Source organism: Balaenoptera acutorostrata, chromosome 1, assembly GCF_949987535.1.
Source record: "Balaenoptera acutorostrata chromosome 1, mBalAcu1.1, whole genome shotgun sequence".
Classification (NCBI taxonomy): Eukaryota; Metazoa; Chordata; class Mammalia; order Artiodactyla; family Balaenopteridae; genus Balaenoptera; species Balaenoptera acutorostrata.
The window spans coordinates 132,488,442-132,502,552 of record NC_080064.1 but is presented as its reverse complement, the minus strand read 5'-3'; the positions used below and the strand labels follow the sequence as shown (position 1 = coordinate 132,502,552).

The 14,111-nt window shown below is 35.4% G+C and overlaps 1 protein-coding gene across 4 annotated transcripts in view; it reads right to left on the bottom strand.

Annotated features, from left to right (window-relative positions):
* The window catches only part of DNM3 (dynamin 3), a 579,267-nt gene that overhangs the window by 407,377 nt on the left and 157,779 nt on the right, over positions 1-14,111 (bottom strand). The window lies entirely within an intron of this gene.

Here is a 14,111-nt window from a genome sequence, read left to right as displayed (position 1 = left end):
TATCCAGGCAGCATCAATGTATGTGAGGACGATGTATTCATTTCTCTTCATGTATTTAGTTTCTTGAGCTCTTCTATTCAATGATTTTCACCTGCATGTCATTTTAGCAATTTCCTCCCATGACCACATCCTGGACATTTATTATCTGAACTTGTTCCAACTGTAAATTATAAACTCTAATATTCTAGTCTCTAACCACAAACTCCTATTCTTCCAATTCCTTTACTCACCTACTATGAATAATGCATTGATATTCTTCAGTCTTATCTGGAACCTCATCCCTGAACCATCCCATTTTCCCCAAAACTTATGGGTCCTTTTTGGCTTCCCTTTCTTCCCTTCCTCCAAGGATTTCACAGTTCATCTTTCTAACTATTATTTTTCCAATATCCTCAACTCTTTTGCCTTCCATCCAATGGATCCCGCAGAATTCTGACCCAAAAGCAATCCAAGTATTTTCCTCTCAAAATCCTTCGCTGCTGAGTGTTCCTGGGAATCATAAAATCCTGAACCCTTGGTGCAGATGGCTCTGGCCTCAATGGAGTCCTTCAATGTTGCCCACTTTCTCCTTCTCTCTTTCCCCACAGTGGCTGTCCAAAATACTTTTCTCCTCAAACATCTTACACAACTCCCTTCTCTCCTATCCTCCTTACTGTCCCCCCACCCCCACCCTGACTCCCAGTTCCTTCTCAGCCTATAGCCTTGCTTCTTACTTAAGAGAAAAAAACCTATGTCAATAGTCAATAAATTCTTCAAATGCCTCTCCAGATATCTACAGATGAACCTCTATCTTCATGTACTAAATTTCTTACTTCACTCTTGTCTCAGTGGAAGAAATAATTCTCCTTCTATTCAAGGATCATAACAAGCACTCAAGAAATGTTAGATGAAGAACAGAGAGAAGAAAAAGGAAAGGAAGATAGAGCTGGAGGGAAGGAGAGAGAGATTCTGAAAGCCATGGAAAATGAGGGTCTTATAGAAATTTAGAAGAGTTTTGTTTTGTTTTAATGATATTTTTATTTATAATGTCAACGAAATAAATATATAGATCTGGTTTGTACAGATATTCTGGAGAAGGATTATAGAATATGTTTCTATCTACATTAATGGGAACGTTAGAAGCTTATGGTCATATCAGAATTCAGGAGTAAGATTTAATTGCATAGGTAACTATCACTTGTGTTTTAAATATCTTTGAATTTTGAAACAAGAAACACATGAGAATACAATTATTCTATAATGCTAAAGGCACTTTAATTAAACACTTCCACTTTGAATAGCAATGCAACACTTATACATATATCAATATAAACAGAAGTCTTAAGATTCAGATCAGTAATATGCAATTTAGGGAACAAGAGAATATGTCTTATTTCTTTCTTATATATATTTTTAGTCTTTCTAATAAATAGTGTTTCTTTTTCACATTTAAATTTCTACATTCAAACGCCACAAAAGGAAGTTTTAGACTTGTTCAAGCAACGTCTTTACAGTGACCCCCAGTGGCAAAAGGAATGAACGTGTCAGTTTTAGTAATCCACATCTTAGTGGTCTTTCGTACTGATACAATCTTGATGACAATAACAAGTTCCATTTTAATAGAACATTCACTGTTACCAACGTCTTCACGTTTTTCTCTTTTATTCCTGTTTTTTAAAAGAATTAAATTTATTTATTTATTTATATCCATAGTCAAGTCCTAAATCTATTCTCTTTCTCTCTTTCACAGTGAATTTCATAATCAAGGTTATTTTATTTTTCCCAACAAAAATAGCATATCAAGAAGTACACACTTTTTAAAAAATTCTTTTTAAAGCCTATTAAGATGAATTTTTTTGTTGTCATGTTTCCAATTCTAAGATTCAACATACTTTATATGACATACATAAATCTAGATGTGATTTATATATGACATATAAATCTAGATATAATCTTAAATATAATTCTAAGACTCAACATACTTTTTAAAGCTCAAATGGAAGTTCTTCTCTACACTTGGGCAAGCCTATTTATCAATCTTCAGACGAACTACTCTCTTTGCAAAGAGGCTGATTTCTAACATAAGATTTAACAAACTTATTTGGATTGTATATACATGAAACTCTTGAAATTCAAGTACAAATGTAAAATAGCAATATGAATTTGAAATATGCATCTGTAATTCTCAGACTTCAGAGTATAATATTATGATGATATATTCCATACACCTCCTATCAAAGTTCTGATCACACAGGATTGTAAGGTCATGTATATCTGTGGTCCCTGCTTTCTTTAGAGCAGATATCTAATGTATTCCTTGTTCAAGCTTAGTACATAGTAGATGTTTAATTTAAAAGAATGATTGATTGAACAGAAAGAATGTAAAACAACTTTTTCAAAGACCAGAAATATTTTGGTTTTAGCCTTTGTTCCTAGCATTTCCACCATTTGAAAAAAAACAAAAACTAATTGATTTTAAGAGTCGCACTCACGCTAAAAATAAGCTCAAAAACATATCCCTTAAGAAGTCAAAACATGCCTTGTATGAGTAAACACACTAGGTTATTTCTTCTTAAAGAATCAGATAGCTTCACAAATATTAATTGATTCAATTAATATCAGGTAGGATTTGCACTCTTGATTTAATTACTTAATATCTACAGTCGACCCTCCGTATCTGCTGATGCAAAACCTGCAGGTGAGGAGCGTGAACTGTATTCATTGCATTATGCCATTTTATATAAGGAACTTGAACATCCATGGATTTTGGTATCTGCAGGGCCTCTTGGAATCAATCCCCCAGGGGCACTGAGGGACAACTGTATTAATTGTTTTTAATATGGTCAAATATTTAAGCTAAGAATTTCAAGGTAAAACGAGAATCCAATTAGGAAAAAAGAATAGCTGCAGAGAAAGAGACACTGACTGGAAAATAGGTTTTCTCCATGGATTGCTCTTACATTTGCATTTTATAAACATATTCATCATATTCTGAATGCTGACTTAACGCCTGGATGCTTGAAGCTTCTGTTTAACTTAACAGCACATCCAGCACCTCCATGACCAGATAGAAAAGTAAAGTGCTTTGGCAACTGCTAAGTGTTGCCAAAGGTCAATGAGCATCAGCTTACATGACATATGAACTAACTTTTTCCAGATTGAATATGGAGACTTGTGGAAAGGCAAAACCTTGAGGAGGTAGGTTGGACACACCTCCACAAAACAAATAAGGAAGTCTGCCTCCAGCCTCCTGGTAAATTCTCACCAATTCACAGATTTCATCTCAAGAGAAAACGGTGCCCTCTTTCCCAACCAGAGGTCTAACACTCCTCTTGGAGTGTTTTTTATACTTCCGGAAGACCTCTGGTCATGCTAGATTTAGAAATGAAATTTGTTTGCTGTGAAATAAATCACCATGAAAGGAATTTCCAGACACATTTGCCTCCCTAGTGAGGCTTTTAAACACCCCTCTATTGTAGACAACAAGCTTAATGGGGAAAGCTAAAATACTGCTGTGCCTAGAAGATAAAAGGCACAGTGAGAGTCTTCATGGGTAATGAACTCATGCTCAAGTAATAAATCAATACCACTGCTGGGACTGACTCTTCTGCTTTTATACAGAAAATGTGAGTGCCTCTTTATGATGAACTGCTCAGTGAGGGTATAACAGTATCCATAAAACACAAAGATACTAGTGTCACTTCTAGTCATGTTGAACAGCAGTGTAAACATGGCGTCTTTATTATATGACCATTAGAACCTATCAGGATAGGTGGATATTACACCATCATAAATAAACTCAATATGTTGAAAGCTATCTCTCCACCAATCAATCTAAACAACTAACCTCATCTGTATCCATATCCTCTGCCTTTTGTACTCTTAAAATGGAGAACAATCTAATTCTCTTCTATCTATGGCAAGGACTCCCACAGGTGCCCCATGTAACATTCCCACTCCCCTTAATCAAGGATTTTTCTCATATATTTATCCTGTCTTTATCCTGCTTCTCCTATATTTATCCCATCTCTATTCTTCTTTAACAATTTTCTCTCTCTTCTGGTCCATTCTCATCAACACACAAACATGGTATGAATATCGCCCATCCTTCAAAAACGTTCTCTGATCTTAAACAACTAGTGTCCCATTTTTCTGCTTCCCTCTACTGTGAATCCTGAGGAAGCTGTCTGTATTCTGTCTCCAATTCCTCACATCCAAGTCTCCTTTGAACCTTCTCCTAGGAGACTTTCCTACCAAACCCTTCTTATCAAGGTCAGCAATCAGAACACCACCTCTAGGCTGATATCTCCCAGATTCATAACTCCAGCTTGAAACTCTCCCTTGAATTCCAGTCTCTAACACCACTACTTAGGTGACTAATAAACGTCTCAAATTTTATATGTCCAAAAGGGAACACTTGATTCCCCCAACCATGTTTCTCCTAATATTCCCAATCCCAGTAAATGGCATCACCATTAAAACCCTTGGAGTCAACTTTGACTCCCTTCTTTTACTCACAGCAAGCCATCAGTAAACTATCAGCTCTACTTTCAAAATATATCTTGAGTCTGGCAGCTTCTTCCCTCTGCACCATTACTCTCTTATTCTAAGCCACATCATCCCTCTCCCCACTGGACCTCTTTGAAGGAGTAATCCAACTGATCTCCTTGTTTATACTCATGCCCCTCTTTTAGTCATTTCTTCTCACAGCAGCCAGACTGACCTATGAAAACATAAATCAGATTTTGTCTCTCTACACTCAAAATGTTCCAGCGGCTGCTCATCACACTTTGAACAAAATACAAAGTCTCTGTCACGGCCTAGAAGACCCCACTTGATCTGGGCCCGACTACCTCTCTGACTGCAGAAAGTACTTCTCTTCCTCTCACTGAGCTCCATCCTCAATGGCCTCCTTGCTCTTCCTTAACAGGTCAAGCCAGTTCTCCCAGTCCTTTGCGCTTGCTGTCCCCTTTACCTGGAATGCTGCACCTCCAGATAGTCACAGGGCTTGTTCCCTCACTTAACAGTTCTCTGCTCATATGCTGCTGCCATGGACCATCACTCTCTCTTCCCTTATACTATTTTATTTTTCTTCATAGCACTTATCACTACTGGACATTAAAATAATCATTTATCAGACATCTTGGCTGTTTCCCCCATTAGAATGTGAATTGCGTAACCAAGATTTGCTTTGTTCCACTGTATTCATGCTGCTCAAAGTGGTGCCCAGCATATAGTAGTTGCTCATTAACTACTTGTTGAATAAATGAACAAGCAACTGCAATGATCTTTTAAAATTAGTTAAAGCAATGTAGCCATATTGAAAACTGATATGAAAAGTAAAAATCACATTAAACCAGTTGAAGATAATATTCACTGAGTGCTTTTGGTAAATAATAAAGAAGGATTCAGGTGAGAATGTAAACATGAACTCTTCCAAACCAATTCTTTAGCCAGCATTTACAATATTTCCTCTAAAAGTTCAATCCTTAAATTTGTCAATGAGTCTGTTTCTTATACAGATTGATACAGAGATATTCTAATAAATCTCTGCCTTAAAGAGAAGAATTATGAAGCAAAACCTAATTCAACATAACTTTAACAATGCTTCACCATATTTAGTACCATAAAACTACTTTATCAAGCAGGTATTACTCAAATTTTATAAAAATCTAATGTGTTCATGATTATCACTGAACAAAGTGTTTAAAACACAGTTGGTGTGAGAAAGATAGACGATACAGTGGTAGACTACATCTACTGGTCTCAGAGATAGGTAGGCTCATATCATGTTTCTGCTACTCACCAGCTGTCTAACCGTGAGCAAGTTCTATAGCTTCTCTAAGCTCAGTTCCTCTTATATAAAACTGGGCAATGCCACCTAACTGACAGGATACTTGTGGTTATAACATATGACACACAGTGTTATTACACAACACACTTCACTTGAATTAATATATGTTGTGAGCCAAATCACATCCCCTAAAATATGAAAATGTTCATTTCATAAAGCAGATGCTCTGTAAAACTTTTTCTGGGGACTTTTATGACTTCACACATAAGACAAGATGCCATGTAAACAGCTTATTTTTTTTAAGTAGTGGAAAGTCACAAAAATAATCAGAAATATGTAGTGTGTATCTACCTAGCCTAGGATCCTACTAGGTGGTCCAGCATATAGAATTAACGCTAAGGACCACAAGCACTTTGCCTGGCTCAATAGATGCCTGATAAATGTCTGTTGAATAACAAATTAGTGGATTAACTAACAAAGGCAGTGATTGAATTCTTAATGCACCTGGTTAGAACTTCTAAATAGTTGGAGGAAATGTTCCTTAGAGAAATCAATGCAGTCTCCATGGTAAGAATCCTAGTCTGGCCCTCTTAATCTGTATCTGTGAGTAGCAGCTGGCACAATGCCTTAAACACATCAAGCCAAGCTAAGGACAACCCTCCTTCCACCCTATCCCAGCCTCAACCCAGCTAAGGTCTTTTACCTACAGTTAATCTAGCAATTTGCAGGTGAATCTGAAATTATTTTAATTTTTATGACACACTATTAAAATATTCAAAATAATTCTATTACAATTCTGTTATCAAGCCTTATTAATTCACATTAGTGTAGGCAGAAGTTTGGATTAGAGAATGCTACTGATTGTTTTATAGGTTTATTAATACTATAAATGATGTACAAAAAATAAAATAACAAAGTAGTATACTGTGAATATTTTCAAGAGGAAAATAATTGCTAGCATTTGGCTAGCCATTTAGAGTTTGAGTTGTCTTTACAGACAAATTTACCTTATTTAATTATCATAGCAACCTTTTGAAGTTTATTATAATTTCATGTCATTTTAGAATTGAGGTAATAAAGTTCGAAAAAGTTAAATAACTTGCCCAAGAATATACAATCATGAAGTGATAGATCAGTTTCCAAATCCTGTGTTCTTTCATCTATACCATTTAATAAAGCAATTAATTGAAGAATGGTCTGATGAAGTAGAAAGAGCACTAGATGAGGAGGAAGGGGCTATCACAAATGCACTGTGTGGTTGCAGGCATGTTATTCAACACTGTGTACATCACCTGAACAAATTTCCTCATCCCAAAATACGACCTCAACGCAGCCAACCTCAAAGTATTCTGGTGAAACTAAAACCAAAGTACGTAAGAGTACTTTGAAAATTTAAGACCACTATACTGGGAAAAATATTTGTAAAACATTAAATAATTCTGATGATTAGGAGTTTGACCTTTTAAATTGCATAGCCATTCCCCTTGAAGTTTTACTGAAAATCCTCATTTAGCCAGAAAAACATTTTTCACAAATAATTCAAAAGATAAGCTCAACCTTTGTCTACCTACAAATTTGTGACATCCTACATACACTGGGAGAATAATTCATCATGAATCTTATTTTAATATAAAAAATGTATAACTCTATCCCAGCATTTTAGTAACATTTATTTTGTAAAAGCTTTAACTTTTAAGATCATTATGCAAATAATTTATAATTAACTTATCAACATAAACTTCCTTCTCAAGTACATATTCGAATATACCCAAGTCCTGCTAAGGTGAAAATGGCCCATCTATGTCAAATAGGCTTAATTTAGTGCAAAGTAGCTACTGCCTAAAATAGACCACTTCTCAGAAAACTATATAATTATGTACCTTGGTGGATAAGATTATAATCCAGATACCTTGAATAAAGAATGGTCCTCTATTATCTAAATAGGTAATCCTCTTTAGCTAAGGGCAAAACTTCAGGAAGAATGTACATGAAGTGATGAGAACAGGTCACTTTCAAGCCAGCCAAATCAATCCTGAAGACTAACAGGGTGACAGATATCACAACCAGATTATCCTCATCATCTCAATTCAGATGTCTTTTATATGAAAATGTCCTGATTATTAAAGTTATATAGGATTAGGATAAAGAATATTGGAATGGAATACGGAATGGTGGGATAGAACCTCTGAAAAGGCCATTCCTCCATAAAAGCAACAAGAATACTGGCAATAGTTCTCAAAATCAACTTTTTCAGAACTAATAGGAGGAACAGAATAAATGAGGGGCATTTATTCAACAAAATCACTGGATCTCAGGAAAAACAGAGAGATTTGTGGTGTTTGGACTTTCCCTATTCCCATTCCCCTCTCCTTAGCTCTGCAGTAGTCTTAAAAACCAAAAATCTCACAATCACAGCAAAAAATAGCAGCCAGCAGCTACTGGAAGGGAAAGAATGGGGTTGGAATACACCAAAAGTACCACTTTCAGAGAATTGTAATTATTTAACCTGTCTAGTAGTTCTCTAAAAATACCCATTCATAGAGCTTTCTTTATTTGGCCCAACTCAGAGCTTACTCAGTGCAAATAGCCTTTTCCCCCAGGAAGCATGTGGAAAACAATCAGTGGCAATTGTTTAACATAACAGCTGCCTCAGGCAGCAATAACAGTTGGGGGAAAAAAAGATGACGACCAAAAAAAAGAAAAATTGGGGGAATGAGATGGCCATAAGGGCCTGTGAATTTTGTACAATCTAGAATCTAGAAGGTCACATGCATGCCTGGGGCTGTGTACATTCTCAAGAAAGATCTCAGAAGGCCCTAAACTCTCACCTCTAGCTATCCTTAAGGATCTACACAAGCAGGAAGTGAAGACTAAGGCAGAGTTATAAACTGCCTGAGCACTGAAGGCATATTCCAAAATGCACATCAAATCCTTCAGCAAATGCTGGGAGACTACTTGGCTCTGAGCATTTAAGAAAATCTCTGTCTAATAACTAGCTGATCAATGAGAAAACTGAGTAAAGACTTTAATGACCACAAATAACAAAGAATACAGACCTTACAGAATTAGCTCAGGAATATTACTAAGCAAACAAATAGCAACAACAACAACAACCAACAACAAAAACAAACACTGGGGGAGGAGAGGAATCTGATTTTGAGTGGTGCCACATTATATTACTTAACATGTTCCGCTTTCAACAAAATATTACAAGATGTGTGAAGAAAGTATGCCTCATACACAGGGAAATAAGCATGCAGTAGAAACTGTCTCTGAGAAAGTCCAGAAATTGAACTTACTAGACAAAGACTTTAAATCAGCTATTTTAAATATCTTCAAAGAGCTAAAGGAAGCCATATCTAAATAGCTAAAAAAGTAAGAGAATGATTTTTCACCAACTATAGAATGTCAATAAAGATATAGAAATTATTTTTAAAAAATAAATTCTGGAGGTGAAAATTAAAATAATAGGAATAAAAAATTCCCTAGAAATGTTCAAAAACAGATCTGAGCAAGCAGAAAAAAGAATCAGCAAATCTTAAAACAGGTCAGTTGAGACTGTTCCTCTCATCTGAGAATCAGAAAGAAAAAAGAATAAAGAAAATAAAGGAGCATATCAAGTGTACCAACATACATTTAATGGGAATCTCAGAAAGAAAAGAAAGGGGAAGAAAGAATAGTTAAAGAAATAATGGCTGAAAATGTCCAAAATTTGATGAAAACTATCAATCTACACATCCAAAAAGTTCAACAAACTCCAAGAAGGATAAAAAATCAAAGAGATCCACATCTATAAACATCATAATCAAACCTTCAAAAGACAAAGACAAAGAGAAAATCTATAAAGCAACAAGAGAGAAGAGATTCATGATGTTCAAGGGATCCTCAGTGAGATTAACAGCTGATTTCTCATCAGAAAACTACAGAGGTCAGAAGGCAGTGAGATAGCATGCTCAAAGTGGTGAAATAAAGACTATCAGCTAAGAATTTTCCTTCAAAAATTAAGGAGAAATTAGGAGAGTCCCAGATAAATAAAAACTGAAAGAATCCCTTTCTAGCAAATTTACCCTACAAGAAATACTAACTGAAGTCCTTCAGGCTGAAATGAAAGGACACTAGACAGTAACTCAAATTCACACAAAGAAATAAAGAACACTGGTAAAGGTAACTACAGTTGATCCTCCATATCCACAGTTTCTGCATCCATGGAGTCAACCAACTGTGGATCGAAAATATTCCCAAAACAATCCCATAATGTTGCCAAAAGCAAAACTTGAATTTGCCAAACACCAGAAACTATTTACATAGCATTTACATTGTATTAGGTATTATAAGTAATCTAGAGATGATTTGAAGTATATGGGAGGATGTGCATAGGTTACATGAAAATATCATGTCATTTTATATAAGGGACATGAGCATGTGCAGATTTGGGTGTGTATCCACTGGGGGTCCTAGAGCCATCCCCCACAGATACCAAGGGACAAATGTACATAAGTAAATGTAAAAAAATATAATGTATTTGTGTTTGTGTGTAACTTTTTTTCTCCTATCTGATTTAAAAGAGAACTACATAAAGCAGTAATTATGTCTGTGTTGATGGGCTTGTGATGTATAAAGGTAATTTGTAGAACAATAATAGCACAAAGGAAAGGGAGGAACTGGAGCTATATGGAAGCAAAAATTTTGTATACTATTGAAATTAAGTTGGTATTGATCTGAACCAGATTATAAATTAAGAGGCTATAAATTAAGAGGTTAATTGTAATTCTATGGCAACCACTAAGAAAATAACTTTAAAATATTAAAATAAATGACAAGGTAATTAAAATGGTACACTAGAAAATACATTTTTAACAAAAAACAAGGCAATAATAAAGAAATAGAGAAACAAAAAGACTTACATACATAAAATAGCAAAATGAAAGTCATAACTTCTATCTTTCAGTAATTACATGGAAATGGACTAACACTCCAATCAAAAGGCAGATATTGGTAGAAAGGGCTTTTTAAAAATTGATCCAACTACGTGCTATCTACAGGAGACACATTTTATATTCAAAGACACAAATAGGTTGAAAGTAAAGAATGGAAAAAGATATACCAAGGAAATAGTAACAAAAAGAGAGTTGCAGTGGCTACACAATATCAAACAAAATAGAATTTAAGACAAAAATCGTTACTAGAGACAAAAAAGAACATTTTATGATGATCAAAAGGTCAATCCATCAAGAAGACATAACAAGTATAAATATACCTAACAACAGAGTCCTAAAATACATAAAGCAAAACCCAACACAATTGAAGGGAGAAATAGACAATTTATCAAAAATAATGGGAGACTTCAATATCTCATTTTCAATAATAGAAGAACCAGACAGAGGACCAAGAAGGCAGCGATATTTGAACAGCATTATAAACCAAATAGAACTAAAAAGCATCTATAAAACACTCTACTCAACAACAGCAAAAAATACATTCTTCTCAAATGCACATGGAACATTCTCCAGGATAGACCACATGTTAGGCCATAAAACAAGTCTCAATAAATTTGAAAGGATTAAAATAATACAAAGTATGTTCTCCAATCCAATGGAATGAAATTAGAAATCAATAGCAGAAAGAAATTTGGGAAACTCACAAACATGTAGAAGTTAAGCAACACATACCTAACTAACCAAAGTTGATGTCACTGCTTTTTTACCAAAGCTGTAATTATAAGGAAAACTAGACCTCTGAATCAGATATTAGAATGATTCAGTCTTCCCACAGAATGACTGGGAGGGTGCAGAGGGTAAATAAAGGTATCTATTTGTCAACCCCAATATACCATGTCTCTATATCTCATATTCTAAGCTCCAGTTGCATTGAGTCCTACAGCTTCTTTTTTTCTCTATTTTAATTCTTTTACTACAAATGTGAACCCTATTGGTTTGGGCAAGAATTTACCCTCTTCCTTTGGAGCTTCAGTGATGTCCAGGACCAGACAAAGCCTCAGGATAGCAGCACACAAAAGTGGGTCTCTGGTGGAGACCTAATCACCATGCAAACCTGAGGGTTCTCAAGTACGACAGTGTTCAGAAGTTTCAGAATTGAAACTAGGATTCAAAAACAAATAATAAACCCTGAGGTTAGCCAGGAACTTCTAGTAACTAACCCAAGAATTGTACTTATGAGTCTTCAGGCAATGAATTTGTCCTCCTTAGCGATCACCATGCAAGAGTAGACAAAGTAGCATACAGTGGCATTGAATATTTTCTCTATTTCTGTAAAATTATCAATTATTTGCAAAGTTCCCTGTGAATTATCTGCAAACTTTCAAAAATCTGTTCTTAGGACTACCATTTACAGGATATAAAAAATTGGGGTAACGAGGGCCTATCTTTGACAAGCAGGAGTTAAAATGAGCCGCAAGAAAGGAGGCTCATTTGGGGTAAATTCATGAACATTCACATGGCAATTTCTAAGTGGCAGCTAATAAAAATAAGCTTGTAAAATAAGCCAGGTCTATAGCAGAAAAAAAAGTCTCATTTAACTTTCTGGATACAGATTTGTGGCAGACAGACTGGGGATATCATTTGTACTCCTCCATGAAGTTTCATCTAAAGTAAGTGTGGACTTCTCAGGGATGTGATTGTGCTGCACTCACTAGAATCCATTGATGGAAGTGTTATCTCTCTCTGTTCCAATCAGATAACCTGGTGTTTTCTCCTTCAGAACAAGAAGGCTTCTGAGACAGGGGTGTTTTAGTATCATTTTTATAACTAGACTCCAGCCCCAATCCATAATCTGGCTCTCCCAAGCCACTGATGCTGATGAAGGAGTCCTGGTGATGGTCCCCATGTAGCCATCTGGAACTTCCACCGGCTTTGTTTCAAACCCCAATCTCAGGTATGTTGGAAGAAGCCAAGAGAAGAAAACCAGTCACTACTGCAGAACTCTGAAAAGGTTCAAGAACTGAAGGCACCAAAGTTAGTGTAAGAGGAGCTGAAAATAGAAGAACTGGCTAAAAGTTTATATGGTTTACTGTTAGGCCGCCAGACTCTTTTTCCCATCTTGCACACCCACACAGTTACTCCTCCTTGACCTCAGCAGAATACTGAAGATTTACTTTCAGAAGAGGATGAACTAGAGGGACTTTGGACTCAAGAAGACCTTCAGGAATGCCATTATGAAAGCAGAGGGATTAATGAAAAGTCTACATGCTGAATAGTGAGAATCACACCACCTTCCCCCACCTACTCAATTCTTCCTTGTAGCTCTGAGACCACTGGACATCAGGCTTATACCAAGTCAGCTCAAGAGAAAATACTTGCAGAATCTAATAGCAGCTGAGGAAGTCTCCCCACAAAATGGCCAGGTCCCAGCCCAATCACCCTATGGAAAAGTCCATTAGTCAATAAATCCCTTTCAAGCACAGGCAGACCTTCCATCATCTTTTTAGTGCTCTACTCTTAAATCTACGAGAGCAGCAAAAGATCACCAGTCATTTGAAAAAGGTCTCTAACATCAAAGATAATGACCAAAACAAACAACCAGAAAAAAACGAACTCAGAGACATTCTAGATTACAAAAAGGAAACCTCAAAAAGCTCTCATTAAAATCTTTAGAGAAGGTACTGCACTTGAGAAGCCAAGAGCATGATGCTATTTTAAAAAATAAAAATATAATTCACAAAATAAGAAAATGTTGTTGGAACTTTTAAATGATATCAGAAATGAAAAATTAATTAGAGGAGCTAAAAGTTGAGTAAAAATTGCAAAAAGTAGAACAAAGAGACAGAGGATAAATGAGATTTTTTTTTTTAAAAAAGAGGATTAATCCAGGAGTTCTAGGATGCCAATAATAAGAATTCCAGATAAAGAGACCAGAGAAAATGGGTCAATTAATTATTTTTTTAAAAAAGAATTCCTAGAATTGGAGAAGATGCATCTGCATCTTGAAGGGACACATCACTGAGCACCAGTCATAATTTCTTTAAACAGACACACACAAAGACCCATCATTGGGGTCCCTGAACATAAATTATTACTCAGCTCAGAGAAAGAAAAAGTCAAACATCAGTATAAATAAGGGACTTTTTTGGATTCTGAAATGCCAGTAACAAATATATATTATGAAAGCAGAGATTTAAGTCAAATATTATAAACTAAATAATATCTTACATGCATTAAAAGAGCTTCCTATTTTAATGAAAAACAAACAAAAACAGAAAAGATTTTTTATTGGGAGTATATTCAGATAACTCATAAAAACTAAGGGGAAATCTGAATTCTGTATCAGAAATTTCTTTTATTAGCTGTTAAAATAAGTAGTTCATAACAATTAGAAATGTCTA